General features: G+C 40.2%; 1 protein-coding gene across 1 annotated transcript in view; it reads left to right on the forward strand.

Annotated features, from left to right (window-relative positions):
- Hdlbp (high density lipoprotein binding protein) overlaps positions 1-18,111 on the forward strand; it is a 69,639-nt gene that overhangs the window by 11,891 nt on the left and 39,637 nt on the right. The gene's annotated exons all lie outside the window — the stretch shown is intronic.

Genomic DNA, 18,111 nt, shown 5'->3' on the forward strand with positions numbered 1-18,111 from the left:
GGCTGTAAAGATGATAGCCACTTTCGGCTAAGAGTCGGCTCCCAACACATAGTGAGACCCTGTCTCAGAAAATCAAAGGGAAAAGGAAAGAAGACAGACGGACAGACAGACAGACAGACAGACAAAACCTGGGAGTCAGTTTTTACATAGTGCTGTTGAATTGTATTGCTTAATGATAAAAATTACATTTCTTGATAGACTATTCCTATAATAGTAACACATTAATACTAGTGCACCACACATTCATACCAATACATTAATTCTACCAATGTTAACAAAACCAGTATTAATGTAGTTCCTCCTGTCCCATCTCAGGCCCTCGTGTGGGCAGAAGACTATCAGGATAAATACTCTTTGCTGTGACAGCAGGCTACCTGTGGAGTGACTAAAGGTAGGAAGTTGCTGATGCAGAAGCCACATGCTTGTAAGTGGCTGTGAGCAATCATTATGAGTTTTCAAGTAAGTTTCTGAAAATACTCTTAAGATTTGTCCTTTCTATACCCATGTCTCAGAAGTTCCTAAGGGTAGACACACAGTATTTGCTTTTTTAGGTGCAGACTACTAGACCTTGCTTCTTTATCCCTGACTGGATGAAAGTTTGAGGTATATTCTCTGAAGACCTGCTTTTAGCTTTGGACCTGTTAATTTTTGTATTAGTTTTGAGAAAGGGTTTTGCCGTATATGCCATGCTAGCCTTCAGCTCACTATGTAGCTCAGACTGGCCTTGAGCTCTCGAGTGACTCTGTCCTGGCACAGCAGAGCACAGCTGAGTGCTGAGATTACAAGTGAGGGCCTCACTATGTATCTTTGGCTGGCCTAGAGCCTTCTGTGTAGACCAGGCTCAAAGATCCTCCTGCCTCTGTCTCATAGTTGCTAGGACTAAAAGTGTTTATCAGCATGCCCAGCTTCTGCTTTTTTAAGACAGGCTCTCTCGCTCTCTCGCTCTCTCTCTGAACCTGGATCTCACAGATCTGCTAAACTGGCTGGTCATGGAGCTCCTGGGACCAGCCTGTCTCCCACTCCAAATCTAAGTGCTGGTATTGTGGGTGTTGTGTTTGGCTTTTATATGGGTGTTGGGGATCCACACAAAGGTCCTCATGCTTACATGGCAAACATTTTAATAAATGGACCATCTCCCCAGTTTAAAAGTAAAGAAATGAGTCTCTGAGAGGGTTTATTTTTATAGCTCTGGGACCTCAGAATATTTGATTAACTCAATTCATTAGAAATTTAGCTTAAGATTTATCATCATAAGAGTGATACATTGAGCTGGGCAGTGGTGGTGCACGCCTTTAAGCCCAGCACTTGGGAGGCAGAGGCAGGCGGATTTCTGAGTTCTAGGCCAGCCTGGTCTACAGAGTGAGTTCCAGGACAGCCAGGGCTACACAGAGAAACCCTGTCTCGAAAAACCAAAAAAAAAAAAAAAAAAGAGTGATACATTGACCCGAGAGTCACTTGTATAGTGTCAGCACTGTGGTCTGTCTCAGGAGTGAAGCCCAGCATAGTGAATACATGCCTTTAGTCCAGTACCTGTGAGGCAGAGGCAAGAGGATCTCTAGTGTGAGTTTAAGGTCAGCTTAGTCTATGTAATGAGTTCTAGGACAACCAGGATGCATGAGTGAAACAAAAGCCTCACTTGCCAGACATGATGATAAACACCTGTAATCTCCTTATACTGAGAGGCTGAGGTAGGAGATTGTGAGTTTTCAGCCAGCCTAAGCCTCATAGCAAAATCTTATCTCAGAAATAAAACAAGACCAAAGAAACACCTGACCTGCTAAAACTTGTATTCATTGTTTTCTTTACTCCCAGTAATGGTTCTCAGCTGGAACAAATTGCAGTGCTTGGAAACCTTTGGTAGTCATAACTTAAGGATGCTTCTAGAATCTAGTGGTGAAAATTGGAGATAGTCACTGTCCTACAATGCACAGGACAGCCACAAAGATTATCTGATCCAAATACTAGTTGTGCTGTTATTGTGAAGCTCTGTTGTACAGGGTCAGTTGGTAAAACCTTGTAGTCATCAGCTCTGTTTTTCAACTTCAGGGAGTAGAAAGAACCTGGTGGAGGAAAACCTGTTGCAGGTATGATTTGGTGCTACATTGCCTACAGTGTAGATGTTCTCAGGGGTGATGTTGGTGATAAGACATCTGCACTGCTTACCTTTGCCAGGTTTGGGTTAAGTAATGTTTGCAAATGCACTTAATCCTCACAGTGACTCTTAACAGGTACAAGAGAGGAGACAGGTATAGAGAGTCAAGATTTGGAATTATATTTTTTTCCTTTGGCCTTTTTTCCTTTCATCCTCACTTGTTTGTTTTGTTTCAGAGTCAGGGTTTCTCTGTGTCACCCTGGCTAGCCTGGAACTTGTTCTGTAGACCAAGCTGGTCTCAACTCAAGAGATCTGCCTGCCTCTCAAGTACTAGGAAGGTATGCACCCTCACTACCCTGCTCATATTCGCTTTTAGAAGTTAACAAGTTTAAATATTCAGTCACAGTTACCTAGTGAGTGTCTTCAGAGCCTCTCTAAAGCTCAAGGTTAAAAGGTAATGTCCACAATATTTTTTTCAAGCCCAGGAATGAGAACAGTCAGGTCTTTGCATAAAGATAGATATTCAGTTCCAAAATACTCATTGTAGAATTGTCTTGTATCCCTCAGTCAGCAAACACTTATTTTTCACCAAGTACACATTCCTAAGTAGGTTTCTGGTAGGGAATGAACACATCCAGAGTCTCAGTCCTAAGGCCATTCATGTACTTAAAGCACATCTTTATAGTAACCTGCTGCTGCTTAACACTGGAAGCAAGACTATTTGTAGCTTCTTTCAAGAGATTGCCTTTCTAGTCTAGACTACCAGCCATATTCGTGTTTCTGTCACTCTCTCAAAAACTTAGCTCCAGTGATTCAAGCCCACTCTAGATAAGGATAAAATATTGATAAACATTTTCTTGACAGGATCACCATGTCTTAACTGGGTAGCCAAATTATCAAGGGTGCTAGAACATGTTTGAGGGGATAAATAGGATACTGTTGATTTGTATTTTGTCATGCTTGTCTTTCAACTGGCTTTTTGATGAATTATAATGGGCTTCTGGACTTTAGATCCTCAGTTTCAGTGCTTGCTATATGTAAAAATAATCTAGTCTGAAGGCCATCAGTGATGTCAGTGCCCAACTTTCTCAGGTTTACATGTCCTAATATTAATAGACTCTTATTAATAGACTCTTGAAGTCCAGGTGTACTTGTGAGTGCATTCTGTGGCTGAGCTCAGGTCCTGGGGCCTGCTGTCCTTTGACACCATTCTTTGGTTGTTAAGAACTGTGGTGCTTGGGGGCTGGAGAGATGGCTCAGCGGTTAAGAGCACTGACTGCTCTTCCAGAGGTCGTGAGTTCAAATCCCAGCAACCACATGGTGGCTCACAACCATCCGTAATGAGATTGGATGCCCTCTTCTGGTGTGTCCGAAGACAGCGACAGTGTACTCATAAATAAAATAAATAAATAAATCTCTAAAAAAAAAAAAAGAACTGTGGTGCTTGATAGTATGTGATACTCTGTATTGGACAGAGCAGACAGGCTTTGGTTTCTTTCTAGAGATGGGAAAGTGACTTCAAACAAATACAGTCCTTTTGTGGTGTCGGTCTTTACTATAGATTCTGCTTGAGTATGTCTCAAGGATAGTCTCTAGGGTGTACTAACACTTTTGTGTCAAGCCTTCCCAGGACTGGGTTTCCCCACAGTCGGGTTTTGTTAGTGCAGATTGGGGCTATTCTTTAAGCAAAGACCCTCTCACCTGGAGTCAAGCAGTTAAGGACACATGCCTGGGTTCCTGGGGGAAGGAAAGTGGTCCTCTGGGGGTTCCTTGGCAGCAGCACCTGCAGAGCAGTCCAACCAGTGGAGGTTAGAAGCCTGGAGGGAAGCAGCTACTACAGTGGTTGCCATGCAGAGGCCTTGGGGAAATGGTAGCTGGAGAAAAAAGGGCTCTGACCCACCAATAAGTAGAAGAAAGGAGGAAAAGAAACAATAGTACAAGTAGAGAACTAACAGAAAGTTTTGAAACAGGTTTGGTTGGTTTGGTGTTTTTGAAATTAAGATAGAAGTGTCTGACTTGTAGTTGTGTTCTCTCAGGGATCCCTTTCCTGTACAATGGTTCTAAATCCCTACCTTACTCTATAATGTTTCAGACTTAATAGAATGTATATGAGTAGAAACAGAGTCATTTTGTAGGTATGGGGATTTTTCTTGTTTGTTTTGTAATACTGGGAATCAAACCTGAAACTTCAAGCATGCAAGGTAAGCACTCTAGCACTTAACTATATCCCCAGCTGTATTAGAACTGTATTAGTCAGGGTTCTCTAGAATAACAGAACTAAGAGAGTGAGTGAGTGAGTCAGTCTCTCTCTCTCTCTCTCTCTCTCTCTCTCTCTCTCTCTCTCGCTCGTGTGTGTGTGTTTATATGTATGTATAATAAACGTGTGTGTTTATTATATATCATTATATTATATATAATATACATGTTTTGTAATTACATATACTATATATATAATAAATATAGACTGCCTTACAGGCTATGGTTCAGCTAGTCCAAAAATGTCTGGCTATAAATGTTCAAGAATCCAGCAGTTACTTAGCCCATGAGGTTGGATATCTCAGCTGTATAGGCCAATGTGTTAGTTAGGGTTTTCCTGCTGTGAACAGACACCATGACCAAGGCAAGTCTTATAAAAGACAACATTTAATTGTAGCTGGTTTACGGGTTCAGAAGATCAATCCAGTATCATCAAGGTAGGAACATGGCAGCATCCAGACAGGCATGGTACAGGAGAAGCAGAAAGTTCTACATCTTCATCTGAAGGCTGCTGCTAGTGGAAGACTGACTCTTAGGCAGTGAACATGAGAGTTTTAAAGCCCACACTCACATTTCCCATTTCACATCTTAAAGCCCACACTCACATCTTCCTATTTCAGAATAAGCAAAAATCTTGCAGGTGTGCCCTCCAGTTTTTGGATTTTTGTTAATTACAGATGTTGTCAAGATAACAACCAAAAATAGCCATCACACTAATCTTTTTCACTTTCATTTCTTTGATTTGTTTTTAATCCTGTGTGTATATGTATACCTTTATGTGTCTGTATAATCCTGCCAGATTTTTCTCTGAGGCAAAGGCAAGAGGATCTCTGTGAGATTACCAGCCTAGTCTAGAGTGAGTCAGAGCTCCATAGTGAGAGGCTGTCTCAAATAGAGAAACTACACAAACCCTACTTCCCATACCCCCCACCCCCAGTCTTACTTATAGGCTCAAGGGTCCTCTTGCCTTTTAGCCTCCAGAGTAGCTGAGATTACAGGTCGTCTTGATCAGACTTGACTGCTTTGTGTCCTTATTGATAGATTTTGCTCTAAAGCCTGAGTATATATCTCAGGGACTCTTCTGGTTACTGTGAATGATGTCAGATATGCTGCATTATCCTTGCATGTCCATGTTTAGCTGTTATGTGATAGATCAAGCAGTCAAATATTAATAAGTATTTCAGGGCTAGAGGGATGGCTCAGTGATTAAAAGTACTAGCTGTTCTACCAGAGGACCTAGGTTTGATTCTTAGAGTCTACATGACCGCTCAAAACCATCTGCAGCTCCTCTTCTAGAGCATCCAACACCTTTTTCTGGACTTCGGATATCAGGCATGTACATAGTACACATACGTACTTGCAAACACCTATACACATAAAATAAAATATTCAGATGGAATCATGGATTGTGTTTGCTTTTCAGTTTTTAAAAATTAAAAACAGGTAATTCACTAGATGGTGTTACAGCTTTGAATTTAAATCTTAGGGAGACATCAATTTGAAGAATAAATTCTTTTCTTTTGAAGCAGGGCTTCTATTTTGATACATTGTTTCTGCTGGGAGCTGACATGCCAGCCCCAGAGGACCAAAGTTCCCTATTACCTCTGTTACCTGCACAGTGAGCCCCATGGGATTGTAGGGTGGCCTCATACAGGAGGATGCTTAGCCTTCCCGGGCTTACCCTGGCAGTTCTGGGGACATCATAGTACGAGCCAGAAAACTCAGGAGCCTCCTTAATTTACACAGATTCTAAAGATGGTTATCAAATCACTTTGAGATTGGTAAGTGCAAGGATAAAAAAAGATGATGTTACTAAAGAAAATCAACAGAAAGTCTGGTATAGTCTCGCTTAACCCTGTGAAACATGAAAAATGCTTTGTTGTTGAGCAATGTTTTCTGTGTACAGACACTGCTGTGGCTGTCCTCGCTTTCTTGTCTTTGGCTAGCTATAATTTGGCAGCTATATAGCTGCTTGGTTAAGTGAGAACGGAGCACTGAATGGGAGGAAGAAAAGAAGGAAATATGTTCTTCCAAATGAAGACCTTTTCAAGCTGTGCTGTTAATTTTACAGCCAGATCTTTATGCAGATCATGGCTGTGGAGCACTGATGTGATAAAGGGTTTTTTGTTTTGTGTTTTTGTTTTTCTCCATCAAATCTCACTGATTAGCTCCTATAGTAAATTCTGCTATGGAATTGGCTGGACTCTGTTTCTGGTTGTTTTAGCATATTGAAAACTAACTTGTCATTCATTTATAAGTCTATGCATTTTTTTAAGGTCAGTGTATAGTTTTACTCTATTCACTAAGTCCAGCATCCAGACTTGGTAGGATGAGTTTGCAAGGGAGCAGCATGTATGTCTGGTGTTTCCTCGTCTGCCATTGCTGATTGGCAGTTGCTCCCTTACCTCAGTCCTTGGCCCTTGTATATGCCATGTTCTTACCAGTCTATAAGCAGTGTTTTTTTAGTTTTTCATCTTGTTGTCCTCCAGGACAGTCTGTATATGGGTCCATAGCACTGGTGGCCAGCTTCTCCTGGAGCACTGACTCTTGTCTGCTCCAGGGTGGGTGGGTTTCCACATAGACCTTGAAGTATCTGGTATATGTCTCTGTACATACCTGGCTGAGTGAGTATACCTCCCTAATATTCTCAATCTCAATCTCTCTCTCTTTCTCTGTCTCCCCCTCTCTCCCTCCCTCCCTCCCTCCCTCCCTCCCTCCCTCCCTCCCTCCCTCTCTCTTTCTCTGTGTGTGTGTGTGTCTGTCTGTCTGTCTTTCTCTCTTGAACTGCTTTCAGGAACTTTGACAAAGTGAGTAAAAGGTTTGAGTATCATTGCATCTTTTTTGAAGATTTTTAATTGTATATGTGAGTGCATATGCATGTGTGTGAGTGTATATGTACAAATACCCACACATGTATATAACATGTGTGGAGACAATTTTAAAAATCTAGCAGGACTACACTCCTTCTCTGGGCTTTAGGGAAAAAACTGTACTTTGCCTCTTACAGCTTCTTAGTGGATACCAGGTCTACCTCTTTCTTGCTCCTTTTTCTTACTATTCTGCCTCTCTCACAAAGACACATATAATGAACTTGGTGGAGAGCAAGCATCTTTGTGATAAAATCTCCTGGACTAGGACTTGACATCATCTCCCTTATCCAGGTTTTCTTGCCAACATAACACACACTCCGTTGTGAATGCGTAAAACTTTTGCCAGCAGTTTGAACTCTTCCCTTCAGTGTTCCTAGGACTTAAGAACAACAAAAGAGGTTTTTTTTTCTAGACATGTCCTTTGTGAATAGTGATATTTGTCTTCTTGCTTAGCTATATCTCCTTAGATTGCTTGTTTACCAGTCTTTGATGATAACGTGTTGTAACTTTTTTGCTCATTCCAGTATAATTGTAACTTTACAATAAATATAATATCTGCTACTTCTGAGAAATAATATTCATGTAGACATTTCCCAAGAAAACTGTAGAAAGCAAGGAATCAATGTGAAAGTTCCTCAGTCTCTGGAATTTCTTTTCTTTTTTTAATTAGTCCTCTGTCAGTCAGTTTCTGTATTGTTTACACTCCTTTAAGCTAAAAATACATTAATATAAATACAAATTTGCTGGAATTAAATCATATTTGCATATGTAGAATAGATCTACTAAGCTGTAATGTTTTATTCTCTTAAGTTTTATTATTGATTTGGTAGGCTAGTGTTATACTTAAAATTTTACATGTTTATATATGATTTGAATTGATAGTCTCTTTGTAACATCCACTCCTTGTTTGGGAGTAGGGGGAGGCAGAACCATGTGTGCCCTGTTTTCCTCTGGGGAACCTTCCTTTCCACCAGGTAGAAACCGTGTGTTTTGGATAGAATGGCTCAGCTGTGTAGGTAGATGCTGGATAGTTTGCTGTGGCCCCTTCACTGCAGTTATTGGTCCCTTAATGGGTTCAGAACCCAATTACTGCCAGTGAAATACCAAAATAATTAGTGAGGCCCCCATGAGGGAAGGAAGCTCTTACTTCCTTAGGAGATACCAGATGATATAATTACTACTGTTTGCAACATTGGTCTTGTTTCAGAAGCCGGCATAAGGCAATTCTGTCTGTCTCTGTCTCTCTTTCTCTGTCTCCTGTCTCGTGTGTGTGTGTGTGTGTGTGTGTGTGTGTGTGTGTGTGTGTGTGTGTGTGTTGTGTGTGTGTGTCTGTCTGTCTGTCTGTCTGTCTGTGTGTATGCAAATGCTGTAGTGCATGTGGAGATCAGAGGATGACTCACAAGATTTTGTTCTCTCATTCATCCATGTGATTCCTAGGGATCAAACTCAGGTCCTTAGACTTGGCACCAGTCACCTTTATCCTGGGTCTATTAGTTGTAATTTTTACACACAGATGTGTCATTTTGTTTGTCCTGAACGCACTAAAGAAAAAAGGTGATTTATTTATCAATGTTGCAAACGTATTGAAATTAGCAACTTACACAGGTGAAAAGGGGGAGGGGATTGGAACGTCTTATCTCTAGAATTTTGACATGTAGGTAGTTATATGTCTGTCACTGTAACAGTTCTAAGAGTCTAGTACTGTCCATATTGACACCCCTGTTTCTTATGCTTTAACTACTTCATTTGTTGTTGTTGTTGTTGTTGTTGTTGTTTTGGGGTTGTTACTTTTTTAAATATTCTTTTATGTGTGTAGGGTTTTGCCTGAATGTATATAAACGAACCAAGTGTATGCAGTATCTATAGAATCCAGAAGAGGGTGTTGGGTTCTCTAGAATTGGAGTTAAAGATAAGTATAAACCAGCATTTGGGTGCTGGGAATCAAACCCAGGTCCTCTTTAAAAAAAAAAAAAAAGTTGGTGGCTCTTAACTGCTAACCCATTTATTTCTCCAGCCCTGTTTTTTTGTGTTGCTTACATGCCTATATGTGTTTATAGTGTGCATATGTAGACACAGATGGTTACCCACTGAATTTGACAGTGGGTATCAGCCTTGATTGCTCTCCAATTTTAGTGAAGTCTCTCAGTGAACTCAGAGGCTTGCCCCAAAGAATCCATCTCTGCTTCCCCCAATGCTGGGATTACAGGTGACTTCCACAACTGCCTGGCTTTGACATGGGTTCTAGTGACCCAAAGTCTTCACTCTTTTTGAGGCAAAGTTTTTATATCCACTAAGCTATCTCCCAGGCCCCGTGTCTCCTTGCTTTCTGCAACAACAAAATGGCCAGTACTAGAGCCATTTCTCAGTGACTCCTGCCTAGCCCAGTGGGAATGCTGCTAACTTCCACTAGGTTGCTTCTCATGCAAGCAAACATACGAAGTGTACCCCAGACCAGAATGAAAAGACATATAGATACTTCCAGTCCAAATAATTATTTATGGAATTTTTACTTTAGTGTCTATCTTATTCTGAATATTCTGATTCTTAGGAATATAAACTTACCAAGTTACATAGACTATAATAAACATAACAGAAGAGTGTGTACATCTTTAGTATCTATAGCCAATATCAGAATAAAGAAACAAGTTGTGCTTTATAATTTATTTTACAGTTCTCTGATTTGTATGGTTCTAAAAGTAAAGCTTTGGATCATAGTGTATTCAGATGTACTTGGCTAGGTTCCTACCTCTGACCCCCCCTTCTGTTGTCCCTTTTCCATTGTTTCTCCCTCCCACCTCCATGTCTGGGAAAATAAAAAGAACTACTTGGGTCTTGACTATACTACCTGCCTGCCTTCTATTTTTGAAAATGTACATTAATTAGACCATATAATAGACTTTGCAATTTTGCTTTCTTTACAAAAGAGAGATGCACCATTACATTTGAGACTGGACTCTTGTGGGCTCCAAGCTATAATACAGTGCTTATACAGAAGTTGCCAAGATACCACTTTTTCTTTGATTGTGTGTTTTGGAAATGCTACTGTGCGCCATAGCCAGAGACCTGCCCCTGCCTTCCACGCTGTCTGTTGCCTCTTTGTGGACTCAGGTTTACTCACCCTGCTTTCTTCTGGAAGTTGTGTTTGTTTCCAAACTTTGAAGCTGTTTCTCTCTGTCTCTGCTCTTGCCCTTGCACATCATTCTTCACTTGCTATTTAGATAGCCTCTTTATCAAATTCTGCAGTTTGCCACTGACACGCATCCCACAGGACGTCTAAGGTCTGCTTGCAGGATACTCCTCATCCTTTGTTGCTGATCTGCTTGGCTCTCTCTAGTTTGGAGTCATGAATTGTCTTTATCTTCTTTGTGTGGTTCTGGTTTACTAGTAGAAAATGCAGTTGGTGCTCTGAGGAGGTGACTCAGTTAATAAAGTGTTTGCTTCAGAAGCATGAGGATGGCAGAGGTTGGCATATATCTACAAGTTCAAGGCAAGCCTGTTCTATACAGTGAGTTCCAGGCCAGTCAGAAATACATAGTGAGCCCTTGTCTTCCAATTCCCTGCCAAAGAAACCAGACATAGTTTTGCACTTTTTTAATCACAGAGCACTGGGGAGATGGAAACAGAAATCCTTGAAGCTCACTGGCCAGCTAAACCTAACTGAAGGTTGTTCTTTGTCCTTCATACCAAGAGTGCACACAAGCAAATTATACTTTGTCCTTTACAATGGGCATTCTCACTTGACAGGTGAAATATTCAAGTCTCCAGATGTGAATCGGTCTTCTATTAAATTGTGGCATCCTAATCTTAAAGTCAATGTTTTGGCTATCTAATTCAAGATAGAAGAAATTGACTTTGCTCTTATATAGACATAATAATATCAATGCAGCTTAACATTGAATTAATTTTTTGCACAGACAGGAATTGTTTTCAGGAAGTCTTTATGTCAAAAAGTGAAATTTAATTCCAAAGAGGTGATACCATAGAAAGATAGTATTGAAAAAAGGAGGCAGTCCATCGGCTTATTTGACAGTTGAGGAAAAGGCCAAGTGAAGTGGGAGAGATGTCCAATGTCACCAAGCAGGTGACACCCTCTGAGTGCCATGGGCTATAATCTTTGGAAAAGAGAGAACCCACTTAGTTTTCGGGTGTTTTGTTTCTTTTGTAGAAAATGTATTGCCATTTGGATAGAACTGATCTTAAACTTAATCTTGTAAACTTTTTTTCTTTTTTGTTTTTGAGACAATCTCAATGTATCCCAAGCTGGCCTAGAATTCTCTATTTAGCTGAGAGTGTCCTTGAATGTCCTTATCTTTCAAATTCTTAAGTATTTGCATCTATTCCTTTAGCCAGCTTTGTATCCATAACAAAACTTTTTACAAAAATGAGCTTAATCTAGTTTGTGGAACTTGTAAGAAGAAAGTTTTAAAAACGTTCAAATAAAATCCTCAAGTTATAACCTGATGCCCCTGGTCAGTTGTTAAAAGTATTTTGTTTCTTATAGTCCAGTGAGATTTATAGTGAGAATATTAAAAGTAGTAACTGTGAGGGAAAGGGAAAGCTGTCCTTTATAGCCATTTCATTTCTTCTCCTTCCCAAAATACTATTAATTGTTGAGGCTGGATTGCTGTGGATTCCAGGTCATGTAGAGCCAGAGTTTCTTTGAATGAAGCCTCTCTCTGCTGGGCAAGGGGAGGCAGAGGCAAGCAGATCCCTGTGAGTTTGAGGCTAGTCTGGTCTACAGAATGAGTTCCAGGACAAACAGGGCTACATAGTTGACCCTGTCTTGAAGAAGAAAAAAAAAAAAAGAAAGAAAGAACAGAAAAAGAAGCCCCTAAGGAACCATGCAAGTCAGGTGATCTTCATGGGTTAAGATGCAGTGATTTGCTGGGCAGTGGTGGCGCACGCCTTTAATCCCAGCACTTGGAAGACAGAGGCAGGTGGATTTCTGGGTTCAAGGCCAGCCTGGTCTACTAAGTCAGTTCTAGGACAGCCAGGGCTACACAGAAAAACCCTGTCTCAAAAAACAAAACAAAACAAAAAAGACGCAGTGATTTATAAAATTACTTTCAAGGCCTGTTTCTTGGGGGGCAGGGGGTGTTTTTTGTTTTTTGGTGGGGGGTAAGGTAGGGGGTAGGCATAGATAGACTGTATAGTGCCAAGTTACTCCTGAGTATGGTGCTATAGATTGACAGCTATAGCTGGCACTACTCCCCAGTTTTTCTGAGTACCTCAATAGTTTTCCCAAAGTACACAGGTTCATGTGTTCTTTTTGGTATTTTGTGATACTAGGAATTGAAATTACTTGCTAGCACAGTAGCCAGTTCTGCCATTTTTCCTTCCCCAAGTGGAAGATTCTCCATTGAAAGTAAAGGACACCACATTTGTAAGCCCTTTGGGTGAGCAGTGTATAAATACTGTTTTCATGTGCTGCCCTCTCAACTTCGTTGCTTTGTCTTGCACCATGAAGCACTTCCTTTACCAGTTTGTTGGCATTCATGTTAGTCAGGATTTGTCTGTCCTTGCCTCCTCTCCTCTCCTCCTCTCTCCCTTCCTCTCCCGTCCCCTCCTTTCTCCTCACTCTCCTCTTTCTTTTTTTCTATTCTCTATGACTTAGTGTCCATCCAATGAAACACTACGCTATATAACCTTTCAGAAACAGAGTTAACTGTCTTTTCTGTTCGGTGGCACTGGATGTAAAGTTGTTTTGGTTCTCTTACTAGACGGTAGTCAAGGCTCTGATGTCTGCCACTTACTGAATGTTGAGTAGAGTGCTGAGACCTTGGTCCTCCTGCTTGAAATAGGTCTGCTGATTAGGTTCCACTTACTTTCTTAGGTAAATCAGACTTATGTATATAGCTTCTAGAATTTTCTATGCCTTTTTAAAAAGTAGATCCAAAACATAAGAAACTTAAAAGCGGGGCTGGAAAGATGGCTCAGAGGTTAAAAGCACTGACTGCTCTTCCAGAGGTCCTGAGTTCAATTCCCAGCAACCACATGGTGGCTCACAACCATCTGTAATGGAATTTGATGCCCTCTTCTGGTGTGTCTGACAGCTACAGTGTACTCATATAAATAAAATAATAATAAAAAGAAGTTGGCTTATCTTTAAAAAAAAAAAAAGAACCTTAGAAGCAAATAGAAGTTGTATTATTTGAAATTTTAAAGATAGTTTTCCCTTATTGGCATAATTTTTAAAGTTGAATTTCGTTATAATAAAAACATTTAGAAATATTTAATTCTCGCTTCATTATTTGTACTATTTTTACATGTAGTTACATAAACAACCAACTACGAGAGTAAGCCCAATGGAGTCTTCCTAAACTACAGCATCCCTGGTGGGAGCCGTAACTCAGGGCAACAGGAAGCAGACCGTTAGCAGGACCTGACACTAGCTGACTTTTCACTGGGGTAGAGGTTTGGTCTATTCGGTCTAAGAATGGTCTGCTTCATTTCTGTAGAAATCTATTCACTTATTGTTTTTTTTTTCTATTTAGTTAAACCATTTAGAAATATATGAATATGTGCAGTTTATTTACCTGACATACATTCTTTTTTAAAATGTATTTATTAGCTATATGCATATGTGCTGATTATTTTAATATTTTTTTAAATTAGTATAGGGTTTCACTAAATACTAAATATATTCATTTAGTGGACTGTACTTTTATTGCTAGCATTCTAAACAGCAAAACACCTTCTCTATGCTAAGTTCTTGTAGATGACATCACAACTTACAGAAACCTCACCTATCTACCCAGATTTACAAATGTGACAGGAAAAAGTTGAATTCATGACAACTTAACCAAGGTGACCTGAATCATAGCTGAGCAAGATTCAAAACTCAGGAATTACAGCAGCACATTTGATGTTCTTCATATAGTACGCTCATTTTGTTTGTATTTGCTAATCCTGAACTAAAATATAAATTCATACTTGCATATTACCAAGAAATACATGCCCTCTAAGAAATAAGCCAGAATACCAGCCATTGAAGGAAAAGTTGATATACTTCCTAAAGAGAAACTGACATAATTAGGGGAGAAAAACAAGCTGTGACAGCTGAGATGCCTCAGTGGATACAAACAGTTGGTGAAACAAGACCCTGCCTCAACAAGGAATAAGGTGAGAACAAAATCCTTCCAGTTATCCTCTGACGTCCCCACGTATCATGTGTCTGCATGCCTGAAATCACATGTAAACACACACCCTCAGCAAAATAAATTACTTGTTTTGTTTCAAGACAGGGTTTCTGTGTAGCCCTGGCTGTCCTGGAACTCACTCTGTAGAGCAGACTGGCCTCAAACTCAAAGATATCCTCCTGTCTCTGCCTCCCCAGTGCTGAGATTAAAAGCATGCACGACCACCACCACCAGCAGCAGGCATAATTTTTTTTAATTAAGAAAAAAAGCTAGCCAGACGTCTTGGTGTGGGTAAAGGTGTTTGCCCTAGTTATAATGACCTGAGTTCTTTTAGACTCTGGAACTGATATGGTGGAAAGAGAACTCACTCCCAAAAGTTGCCCTCTGACTGCCATTGCAAGCTGTGGCATACATGCATCCCACCACACACATAATAAATAAGGGTTTGGGTTTCGGTTTTGTTTTTAGGAAAAAATGTTGAACATTTACTTTTTTTTAAAAAAAAAAAAAAGACAAACTGTAAAAGAAACCATGAACTAAAGAGAGCTACTTGTTTCCCACCCCGAACTTGGACTATTTTATTTTAAGCTGCTGAACTGTATGTATGATAATAAACATCTGTGAAAGAAAAGTCAATTTTGATATATTCATTATTAGAATATTTTTGCAGGTTTACTTAAACATAGTCATAGGAGGGGTTTACATTAGCAGAAGTATAATCTGTGCCATATATATTTACAGTCCTGGTCACCAGTCTCAGTTTGAGTGATCTAACTACTAGCAGTACCATCCCTTGTCGCTTACTAGTGTAGCGTGCCTAGTGTAGATCAAAATTATTCTGTTGATTTTTAGGTAGAGAGTCTCACCATTCTGGAGACAGTGGAACCTGGGAAAATGGAGCCTATAAATGAGGCAGACTCAACTCTCATGCAATAACCAACTTTATTCAGAGCATCAGACGTTTTTACACTGAGGGTTAAGAGTCACATGAATAAAGTGTACAATCACAAGGACAAGCTGCACATGGCAAAATTCCATACTTCCATAGAGGCGTATAAAGGATAGTTTAAGCATTTAATTCAATAACATCAGTAAGCAATAATGAATAAACTGAGGCAAACTCATTCCACTACACCTTGGAGGAACACAAAAACACGTTCCAAGAACAATTCTGCATTTTGAAGAAACTGAGGACACAAAATTCTTTTCTTGGAGTTTTCTCGAAGCACTCAGAATTTCTCACAGGACTCCATTCTTGAACCATAGTCCAGCAACAGGGGAAGAGGTCATGTATCCTTAAGTCCTAGAATATTTTCCCATTTTCTGGGTTTTTTTTTTTGTAGTCTTGCTTTATGAATCCTACTAGAACATGTTAGACTGCCCTGTCCTGTACTCCACGATGTATTTTGTAAGTTATCTTGGTGGCCAGGAATCAGACCTAGGAGCTGGCGAGGGCTAGGCAAGCAGTCCCCACTGAGCTACAGCATCAGCTCTGAAAGCCATTGCATGATTCTTACCATCTTTCTGTTGTTCCTTTGTATGTTTGGTTGTTTTATTTAATGTCATGTTTTGTGGGTTATTTCTTTATTTCATGCTTTTAAATAATTATATTATTTCAGATTCTTGTGTCTAAGTCTATATAGTTTAATTTTTTCCAATTGTAGTTTTACAAATTTGTATGGCATTAGGGAGCAAGCCAGAGTTTATGAATGCTAGGCATGTGCTCTAACCACTGGGCCACACACTTAGGGCTGGTTTTTTTTTTTTTTTAATTTTTGTTTTGTTTTTTAGGTTTACTTCTATGTGTATGTGTGTCTTGCCTGCATTTATGTCTGTATCACATGGTGCCTGGTGCCTAGGGAAACCAAAAGAAAACACCAGATACCCTGGAACTGGAGTTATAAATAATTGTGAGCTTACATGTGGGTGCTGGGGATCAAAATGGGGTCCTTGACAAGAACAACAAACCACTGATCCATCTCTCCACTCCCTTTTTTAAAAAGAGGGGTGTGTGTGTGTGTCTCACACACACTCTACAGATATTTATATGGATGCCCAGTTTGATACATGAGTGCTGGGATCCAAATTCCAGTCCTCATGATTGCAAAGTAAGTGCTCATAACTGCTGAGCCATCTCTTAACCCCCTTGCATCTTACTCTTTGAACTTTGGACTGTCACCTTCTATGCTGTAATTGATCTGTCAATATCTTTTTTTAATCCTCTGTGAAATTTATTCTATCTTGAGTATGCCTACTTTCTGTCTGTTAATTTTTTGAAAAGATAATAGGGATTTAAAGGACTTGTAGTCCCATGTTTCTAAGCACTCTCCAGAGATGCTTTTGTCTCCCAGTCCAGACCAGTCAGAGCATCTAGTTGTTGCTATGTTGCTGGTCTTCTCCTTTTCCCCTTAGACCTACTTTCTGTTTAGAGTATAGCCCTTTTAGGGAATTATGATTTGGGGAATTGGAGAGTATGACTATGTTCTAACATTTCACCCTAAGCAATCAGCAATCATATTCCATGTTCCTTGATGTATGTACCAAAATATTGCAGACCAGTGTTCATTTTTTGAGGCAGCTAGAGTTGACATTTCTGTGTTTCAGTATACTGAAGCTAGCTAGTCATAATAATTGTCAGCACTCTAGGAGCATCTGGGCTGTTTTGTGGTACATGTTTATCATTTCATATTTCATCTTTTTTCACTTGAAATAAAATCTTATATAGATAGGCCAGGTTGTTCTTGAGCTCCTAATCCTTGGGGCTCTACCTCTCATGTGCTGAGATAACAAGCTCATGTTACCATACCCTCCTTGATTTAATAATGCCTTCATTTGGGCGGTGGTGGCGCATGCCTTTAGTCCCAGAACTTGGGAGGCAGAGGCAGGCGGATTTCTGAACTCGAGGCCGGTCTGGTCTACAGAGTGAGTTCCAGGACAACCAGGGCTACACAGAGAAACCCTGTCTCAAAAAAAAAAACCAAAAAAACAAAAAAAAAAACAGAAAGGAAGGAAGGAAGGAAGAAAGAAAGAACAATGTCTTCATTAAGTCCATGCTTTGTTTTATTTTTTTGAAACATCAGATAACTTTGTAGCCCACTGTGACCTTGAACTCCCAATACTCTGCCTCAGCCTTCTGAGTACTGAGATTACAGGATACCACCACAACCATGGAGGTCTCTGTACAGCAGGCACTGTGCCAGCTTGTACTTAGTGTGGACTTCCTAACTCCATTGGAGATCCCTTGACAGCAGACATAGACTTGTGGGTGCTTACCTCTCCACATCTCCCTTTTCACAGCCCTGAGACCTCAGTAACAAAAGAACAACAAAAACATTTCTTCAAGTTGCTGGTTGGTTAGTCTCCGGGGAAAGACATCTTGCAGACCCCAGTATTAACACAGAAGGAAAGACAACTTGGTGCCTACAGAGGCTTTAGGAAACTATATCACACGGTGACTATGCTGGCAGCTTGGAAATGCTCTTGGGTCTTTTAAGCAGTGCACATTCTTTGCCTTCAGAGATTTATGTCATGAAGAGCTGTGGTGTTCCTGTCAGCTGTATTACTGGCTCCTGGGCTTCTGAATACTGACAGGTCAACTTGCAGATAGTTTCCTATTCAACAACTCCATCCCATTTTCATCACATTCCTTTTTCTCCCTTTTCCATTAGTCTGAAGTCTAATTAGGGCAGCTCTTCTCAGTCCCTCAAGCGAGAGCCCATCACGGAGCTGCTACCTTTACGTATGTATCAAGTCT

Source organism: Grammomys surdaster, unplaced genomic scaffold, assembly GCF_004785775.1.
Source record: "Grammomys surdaster isolate TR1022 unplaced genomic scaffold, NIH_TR_1.0 126059, whole genome shotgun sequence".
NCBI lineage: Eukaryota > Metazoa > Chordata > Mammalia > Rodentia > Muridae > Grammomys > Grammomys surdaster.